The sequence below is a fragment of the Bos indicus genome, chromosome 2 (assembly GCF_029378745.1).
Source record: "Bos indicus isolate NIAB-ARS_2022 breed Sahiwal x Tharparkar chromosome 2, NIAB-ARS_B.indTharparkar_mat_pri_1.0, whole genome shotgun sequence".
Classification (NCBI taxonomy): domain Eukaryota; kingdom Metazoa; phylum Chordata; class Mammalia; order Artiodactyla; family Bovidae; genus Bos; species Bos indicus.
Genome location: NC_091761.1, coordinates 107,221,357 through 107,230,256, shown reverse-complemented (window position 1 = coordinate 107,230,256; position 8,900 = coordinate 107,221,357). Strand labels below are relative to the sequence as shown.

The 8,900-nt window shown below is 41.8% G+C and overlaps 1 pseudogene; it reads left to right on the top strand.

Annotated features, from left to right (window-relative positions):
• Nucleotides 1–4,822: 4,822 nt before the first annotated feature.
• On the top strand, nt 4,823–5,937 carry LOC109571114 (glyceraldehyde-3-phosphate dehydrogenase-like; annotated as a pseudogene).
• The last annotated feature ends 2,963 nt before the right edge of the window (nt 5,938–8,900 follow it).

Here is an 8,900-nt window from a genome sequence, read left to right as displayed (position 1 = left end):
TTTTTTAAAGAATAAAACATATCAAAATACATGAGGCAAAAACTGATAGAACTGAAAGGAGAAATAGAAAAATTAGCTTTTATAATTGAAGACTTCAACACTCCTCTGTCAGAAACTGATAGATCAAGCAAGCAGAAGATCAGTAAGGATATAGATGACCTGAACAGAACAATTATTTGATTTGATCTAATTAACATTTTGGCAAAGAAAATGGCAATCCACTCCAGTATTCTTGCCTGGGAAATTCCATGTCCATGGGGTCATAAAGAGTTGGACATGGCTGAGTGACTATCACTTTCACTCAAAAGTATAGAATATACCATCCAACAGCAGCAGAATACGCATCCTTCTCAAGCTGATGTGAACTGTTCATCAATACAGACCACCGTAAAGCACACCTTAACAAATTTAGAAGACTAGAAATCATAAGATACATTCTTCAACCACAATGGACTTAAACTAGAAATCAATAACAGGAAGATAGCTAGAAAATCCCCAAATATATGGAAAACACCTCTCTAGACAATCCATGGGCCAAAGAAGAAATCTCAAGAAAAATTTTAAAATATTTTGAAATAAATGAAAATGTAATTTATCACAATTTGTGGCATGAAGTGAAAGCAGTACTTAGAAGGAAATTTATAGCATTGGATGCACACATTAGAAAATAAGAATGATCTAAAATCAATAAATTAAGTTCACGCTTTAAGAAACCAGATAAAGAAGAGCAATTGAAGTTTAAGCAAGCAGAAGAAAACACATAACAAAAATTAGAGCAGAAATCAAAAAAAACTGAAAACAAGAAAATAATAAACAGAAATCAATAAAACTCAAAATTGGTTCTTTGAAAAGAAAGAGAATCAAATAAAAATTCAAAACCTTAAAAATGTGAGAACCCAAATTTTAAATTAATTGAATAGATATAATGGATTCAGTTCAGTTCAGTTCAGTCGCTCAGTCGTGTTCGACTCTTTGTGACCCCATGAATCGCAGCATGCCAGGCCTCCCTGTCCATCATCAACTCCTGGAGTTCACTCAAACTCACGTCCATCGAGTCGATGATGCCATCCAGCTATCTCATCCTCTGTCGTCCCCTTCTCCTCCTGCCCCCAATACCTCCCAGCATCAGAGTCTTTCCCAATGAGTCGACTCTTCTCATGAGGTGGCCAAAGTATTGGAGTTTCAGCTTCAGCATCATTCCTTCCAAAGAAATCCCAGGGCTGATCTCCTTCAGAATGGACTGGTTGGATCTCCTTGCAGGCCAAGGGACTCTCAAGAGTCTTCTCCAACACCACAGTTCAAAAGCATCAATTCTTTGGCGCTCAGCTTTCTTCACAGTCCAACTCTCAAATCCATACATGACCACTGGAAAAACCATAGCCTTGACTAGATGGACCTTTATTGACAAAGTAATGTCTCTGCTTTTCAATATGCTATCTAGGTTGGTAATAACTTTTCTTCCAAGAAGTAAGCGTCTTTTAATTTCATGGCTGCAATCACCATCTGCAGTGATTTTGGAGCCCCCCAAAATAAAGTCTGACACTGTTTCCACTGTTTCCCCATCTATTTCCCATGAAGTGATGGGACCAGATACCATGATCTTAGTTTTCTGAATGTTGAGCTTTAGCCAACTTTTTCAACTCTCCACTTTCACTTTCATCAAGAGTCTTTTTAGTTCCTCTTCACTTTCTGCCATAAGGGTGGTGTCATCTGCATATCTGAGGTTATTGATATTTCTCCCAGCAATCTTGATTCCAGCTTGTGCTTCTTACAGCCCAGCATTTCTCATGATGTACAAAAAAGATCTTCACGACCAAGATAATCACAATGGTCTGATCACTCACCTAGAGCCAGACATCCTGGAGTATGAAGTCAAGTGGGCCTTAGAAAGCATCACTATGAACAAAGCTAGTGGAGGTGATGGAATTCCAGTTGAGCTATTTCAAATCCTGAAAGATGATGCTGTGAAAGTGCTGCACTCAATAATGGATTAGAGACTGCTGAAACAGAACTGGTGTACTAGAAGATAGGTCACAAGAAACTTGGTCCATCCCTCCAAAAAATACAAAGAGGCAAAGGGCAGAAAATGTAGAAAGAAAGGATAAGAAACCAAGAGCATTCAGTGAAGAGGTCCACTATTCATTTACTTGAAATCCCAGAAAGAGAAGAGAGAATAGGACATAAGCAATATTTTAAAAGATTACGGCTGAAAAATTTCCAGAGCTGTTAAAAGATATCAACACACTGATTCAAGATTGGCAACAAATATCAAGCAAACTATTAAAAAATAAAAAACTAAAACTAAAGCAAAAAATAAGATGAAACTGCAGGAAAGCAAAGACAAAGGAAAAAAAATTTAAAGCAGCTGCGAATTTGGTGGAGGAGAGGATTACTTTCAAAAAAGCAACATTTAGTCTGATAATTGACTCTAAGACAGCAGCAATAAAAGCCAGAAGACAGAGAAATGATATCTTAAGTGTGCTGAAAGAAAATAACAGTCATCCTAGAATTCTATAACTAGCAAAATTATCCTTCAAAAGGAAAGAGCTCCACTTCTGTCTGGGTTGCAGGAAACTCAAAAGATAAAGACTCTCATTCTAACAACAAGAAGATAGCTGGTTTAACCACAGAATCTTTTTTTTTTTTTTTTTTTGAGCACATCACAGGAAATGTCTGGTATACACAATGAGACTTCTAGGGTGCTAGAAATGTTCAATTTCTTGACCTGGATTACATGGGTGTTCATTTTGTAATGATTTATTGAGCTGTTCCCTTTTGCTTTATGCATTTTTCTGTTTTTTATGTTTCACAATTTACAAAGTTTTTAAAAAGGAAATAAATGGGGTGAAGTGATAGATATAGCAGGGGCAATTGTGGATGGTGTAGAGAAGACTTTCTGAAGTATATTTTATTATGTGAGTTTGATCTTTAAACAATGCAAATATTTTACATATTCAAAAAATAAAAGTGTAAGAATAAAAAGCAAATCCTAATACTGAAAATAAACAAACCAAATTATATATCAGATTGGTAAAAAATGACTAAACAAACAAAAGAATTATTTCAAATGACTTTAGAACACAGTATTTTGATGGCATGGGAAATAGATGGGGAAACAGTGGAAACAGTGTCAGACTTTATTTTGGGGGGCTCCAAAATCACTGCAGATGGTGATTGCAGCCATGAAATTAAAAGACGCTTACTCCTTGGAAGGAAAGCTATGAGCAACCTAGATAGCATATTGAAAAGCAGAGACATTACTTTGCCAACAAAGGTCCTTCTAGTCAAGGCTATGGTTTTTTAGTGGTCATGTATGGATGTGAGAGTTGGACTGTGAAGAAAGCTGAGCGCCGAAGAATTGATGCTTTTGAACTGTGGTGTTGGAGAAGACTCTTGAGAGTCCCTTGGCCTGCGAGGAGATCCAACAAGTCCATTCTAAAGATCAGCCCTGGGTGTTCTTTAGAAGGAATGATGCTAAAGCTGAAACTCCAATACTTTGGCCACCTCATGCGAAGAGTTAACTCATTGGGAAAGACTGTGATGCTGGGAGGTATTGGGGGCAGGAGGAGAAGGGGACAACAGAGGATGAGATAGCTGGATGGCATCACTGACTCCATGGACGTGAGTCTGAGTGAACTCCAGGAGTTGGTGATGGACAGGGGGGCCTGGTGTGCTGCAATTCATGGGGTTGCAAAGAGTCAGACATGACTGAGTGACTGAACTGAACTGAACTGAACCCTAGGGGTTATAAGGACAAAATAAACTACCCAAAGTCTTAGGTATATTAGCTGTTTTATTAGGAGAGTAATATTTATATTATTTGTGAGTTATTGTGTGCATATTGTAGGATCAAACATATAAATGATTGTGTTGGTGTTATTAGAAACCAAATTTTTCAGTATAATAAAGAGATACAGGTATAAAATTAAGAGGTCAGTAAAAATCACAGCTAAATTTTAATTGGAAATAGTGTGAGTGAGGTGTGTGTATATGTGTGAGTGTATCTTTATATCCTAAGTCTATGCACTGAAAGGACCTAGGAGCAACATCAATCATCTCAGTAGTCATTATGACCCCTAGGATCCACATTATGGTCCCTAAAATCAGTCTTTACTAAAAGCTACCAAATCTCTGGAGGAATGGCTGCTTCCATGTCTGGGGCAAGGAATAAAAAAGATTAACACATCTTCAATTCAGTTCAGTCACTCAGTCGTGTCTGACTCTGTGATCCCGTGAACTGCAGCACACCAGGCCTCCCTGTCCATCACCAACTTCCGGAGTCCACCCAAACCCATGTCCATCGAGTTGGTGATGCCATCCAACTATCTCATCCTCTGTCGTCCCCTTCTCCTCCTGCCTTCAATCTTTCCCAGCATCAGGGTCTTTTCAAATGAGTCAGCTCGGGTGGCAAATAAGTTTCTAAACAGTAATATAAAAATTGTCTACCAATATATTATTCTATAATACAAAGCAAGGAAAGGAGCTTTAAGTGATTAATGGGATGTTTCAGAAGGAAACAAGAGCCAGTTTTAAAAGGCTTTCACTTACTTCAGGACAATTTTTATATTACTGTGATTGACTGATACACATTGAATATATAAAAATCCATACTTCCATAGTAATGCTCAAACAAGAAAAGTGATAACAAATATGTTTAGAAACTTATTTGCCACCCTTGACAGTAACTGTTATACCAACTCATTACTCTGCAAATGAAGAGTTAAAGAGAAGAGACTACCTTCTGAATTCCGAATTCTTCTTTATGAAATAAGATCAGCTAAAGGAAATAAGATCGGTTAAAAGAATGATAGACAGCTCTCTGCTCCTGCCTGTTCGACAGATAGCCGTAATTTCTGTGCTGTGCCAGCCACATCCCTGAGACAAGATGGTGAAGGTCGGAGTGAATGGATTTGGCCACATCGGGCGCCTGGTCACCAGGGCCGCTTTTAATTCTGGCAAAGTGGATGTCGTCGCCATCAATGACCCCTTCATTGACCTTCACTACATAGTCTACATGTTCCAGTATGATACCACCCACGGCAAGTTCCACGGCACAGTCAAGGCAGAGAACGGGAAGCTCATCATCAATAGAAAGGCCGTCACCATCTTCCAGGAGCGAGATCCTGCCAACATCAAGTGGGGTGATGCTGGTGCTGAGTATGTGGTGGAGTCCACTGGGGTCTTCACTACCATGGAGAAGGCTGGGGCTCACTTGAAGGGTGGTGCCAAGAGTGTCATCATCTCTGCGCCTTCTGCCGATGCCCCCATGTTTGTGCTGGGCATGAACCACGAGAAGTATAACAACAACCTCAAGATTGTCAGCAATGCCTCCTGCACCACCAACTGCTTGGCCCCCCGGCCAAGGTCATCCATGACCACTTTGGCATCGTGGAGGGACTTATGACCACTTTCCACGCCATCACTGTCACCCAGAAGACTGTGGATGGCCCCTCCGGGAAGCTGTGGCATGATGGCGGAGGGGCTGCCCAGAACATCATCCCTGCTTCTACTGGCGCTGCCAAGGCTGTGGGCAAGGTCATGCCTGAGCTCAACAGGAAGCTCACTGGCATGGCCTTCTGCGTCCCCACCCCCAATGTGTCAGTTGTGGATCTGACCTACCACCTGGAGAAACCTGCCAAGTATGATGAGATCAAGAAGGTGGTGAAGCAGACGTCAGAGGGCCCTCTCAAGGGCATTCTAGGCTACACTCAGGACCAGGTTGTCTCCTGTGACTTCAACAGCGACAGTCACTCTCTACCTTCGATGCTGGGGCTGGCATTGCCCTCAATGACCACTTTGTCAAGCTCATTTCCTGGTACGACAATGAATTCGGCTACAGCAACAGGGTGGTGGACCTCATGGTCCACATGGCCTCCAAGGAGTAAGGTCCCCGGATCCCCAGCCCCAGCAGGAGCATGAGAGGAAGAGAGAGTTCCTCAGCTGCTGGGGAGTCCTGCTCCACCTCGATCCTCCACCACACTGAGAATCTCCCGACCTCCACACGTTTCCATCCCCAAGGCCCTGAGGAAGGGGAGGGGCTTAGGGAGCCCTGCCTTGTTGTGTACCATCAATAAAAGTACCCTATATGCACCCCCCAAAAAAATGAATGATAGAAAATCATGATTTTAGTCAAGGATCATCAATGAATGGCAAAACAATTAGGTGAAAAGTTGATGGGGGACTAGATATTCTCACAGCACCAAAATATTTTTTGACAGATTGCATCCATACTGGTCACAAGAGAAAAATGTAACTTTACCATAGAGATCTGGCTGTCTCTACCTTAAATCAGTGATAAATTTTAGCACCACTAATAGTGAGACAGCAAGACACTATGCACTTCCTGAAATAATGTAATTGGAATCATGTAGCACCACCTGTGAATTTTAAAATATTTTTACCTGATCCAATCAAGACTTAACTCCTATTATCCAGGAAATACAGGGGCTACACAGTATACATACAGGGGAAATACAGGGAAACATGTCATGAGGAAACAGACAAATCCGGAAGGTGAGGAGTTAGAAAACCTGACCTGATCTCTTCTACAAGAAACTGTCAAAAATGGGGCGAGGGGTGGCGAGGAAAGCTAAAATTATTAAAGAGAATTAAGAAATATAACCAAATACAATGGTGGTCTTTGATTGACTGCTATTTTGAACGAAACAGCGGAAAAAGGACATTTTTGGAAATGGTTTGAGACATTTCAATATGAACTGAGTATGAAATGCTATTTAGAAATTACTGTAAATTTTGTTAGGTCACAATGGCAATTTGGTGGTATAGGAAAATATCCTTATTTCTTGGAGATGCATGTTGAAATATTTAGAAGGGAACTTGGGCTTCCCTAGTAGCTCAGCTGGTAAAGAATTCACCTGCAATGCAGGAGACCCCGGTTTGATTCCTGGGCTGGGAAGATCCCCTGGAAGAAGAATAGACTACCCACTCCAGTATTGTTGGGCTTCCCTGGTGGCTCAAGTGGTAAAGAATCTGCCTGCAATGTGGGAGACCTGGCTTCAGTCCCTCAGTTGGGAAGATCCCGTGGAGAAAGGCATGGCAACCAACTCCAGTATTCTTGCCTGGAGAATCCCATGGACAGAAGAGCCTAGCAGGCTACAGTCCTTGGGGTCACAAAGAGTCAGGACACAACTGAGCAACTTTCACTATACAATATCTATTGTTTACTTTTAAGTATTAAAAAGAAGTAAATATAGCAAAATAATAACTGTTAAGTCTAGGTGATGAGTATATGACTATTTACTATGCACCACTATCTTCTTTATCTTTTTATTTATTTTTTTGTATTTTGGAGAAGTTTTACTGAAAAGCAAGAGAGTAAAGTGATCAATTTTGAACTTTAGAAAGCTCACTCCCAAGCTTATTGGGTGACAAGAATGGAAGCAAAAGTCTAGTTAGATGATTACTGCAATAGTCATGAAAGAGCACATTGGTTGGGGTAGGACCATGAGCATGGAGAGAAGTGGGATGATGGGAGATATATTTTTCAAGCAGAAACCATAAGATTTTAATAGACCAGCCATGGAAGGGGGTGAAAGAAAGGTGAGGCAAGGCTAACAAAAAAAAAAAAGCCAGTACGTATCCAGTGTTTAGTACAATGGCTGTTCTAAGTGAGCCACATGAGTGTAATTCTCTCAGTCTTCACAGCCACCTCGTACTACTGGTACCTTCATTTCACAGACCAGGAAACTTGGGAGTAGAGAGGTTAAACATCTTGCCCAAACTTATACCCCTAGTAGGTGGTATTTCTAAAACTGGAGTCCAAGCACACATGTGTAACCATTCCTGCTCTTAAGGATGACAATCAGTCAGTCAGTTCAGTCGCTCAGTTGTGTCCCACTCTTTGCAACCCCATGGACTGCAGCATGCTAGGCTTCCCTGTCCATCACCAACTCCCGGAGCATACTCAAATTCATGTCCATCGAGTCGGTGATGCCATCCAACCATCTCATCCTCTGTCATCCCCTTCTCCTCCCACCTTCAGTCTTTCCCAGCACCATGGTCTTTTCCAGTGAGTCAGTTCTTTGCATCAGGTGGCCAAAGTACTGGAGTTTCAGCTTCAGCATCAGTCCTTCCAATGAATATTCACAACTGATTTCCTTTAAGATTGACTGGATGAATCTCCTTGCAGTCCAAGGGACTCTCAAGAGTCTTCTCCAACACCACAGTTCAAAAGCATCAGTTCTTCGGTGCTCAACTTTATAGCCCAACTCTCACATGCATACATGACTACTGGAAAAACCATAGCTTTGACTAGATGGACCTTTGTCGGTCAAGTAATGTCTCTGCCTTTTAATATGCTGCCTAGGTTGGTCATAGCTCTTCTTCCAAGGAGCAAGCGTCTTTTAATTTCATGGCTGCAGTCACCATCTGCAGTGATTTTGGAGCCCCCCAAAATAAAGTCTCTCACTGTTTCCATTTTTTCCCCATCCATTTGCCATGAAGTCATGGCACCGGATGCCATGATCTTAGTGACAGAGAAATCATTAATTGAGATGCGAAAGAGGACACATTCTATTCACTTTTATGCTCCACATCTTAAGGTTATCCTTATCACTTATCCTTCCTGGTCCCCACCCAACGGGAACCCTTCCTGCCAACCCTGAGACTGGGTGATAGAGGCAGTGGCCCTTGGGGAGAAGAATATGTCAAGTTGAGGCCAAGCGAAAATTCTAAAGAGGCACCTACAGTTGGGTGTAGGAGGGCTGGGATAAGTAGGAGCCCCACGAAGACTGCGCTTTTACGCCATGAATGACGCAAATCTACGCCAGAGCCGGGGGTGGGAATGTCGTCACCAGCCGCCTGGGGTTGGCAGAGTTGCGGCGAGAGGGGCGTGTAGACCCCGCCTCAGTGGGTGGGGAGTGGCAGGCCCCGCCTCGGCC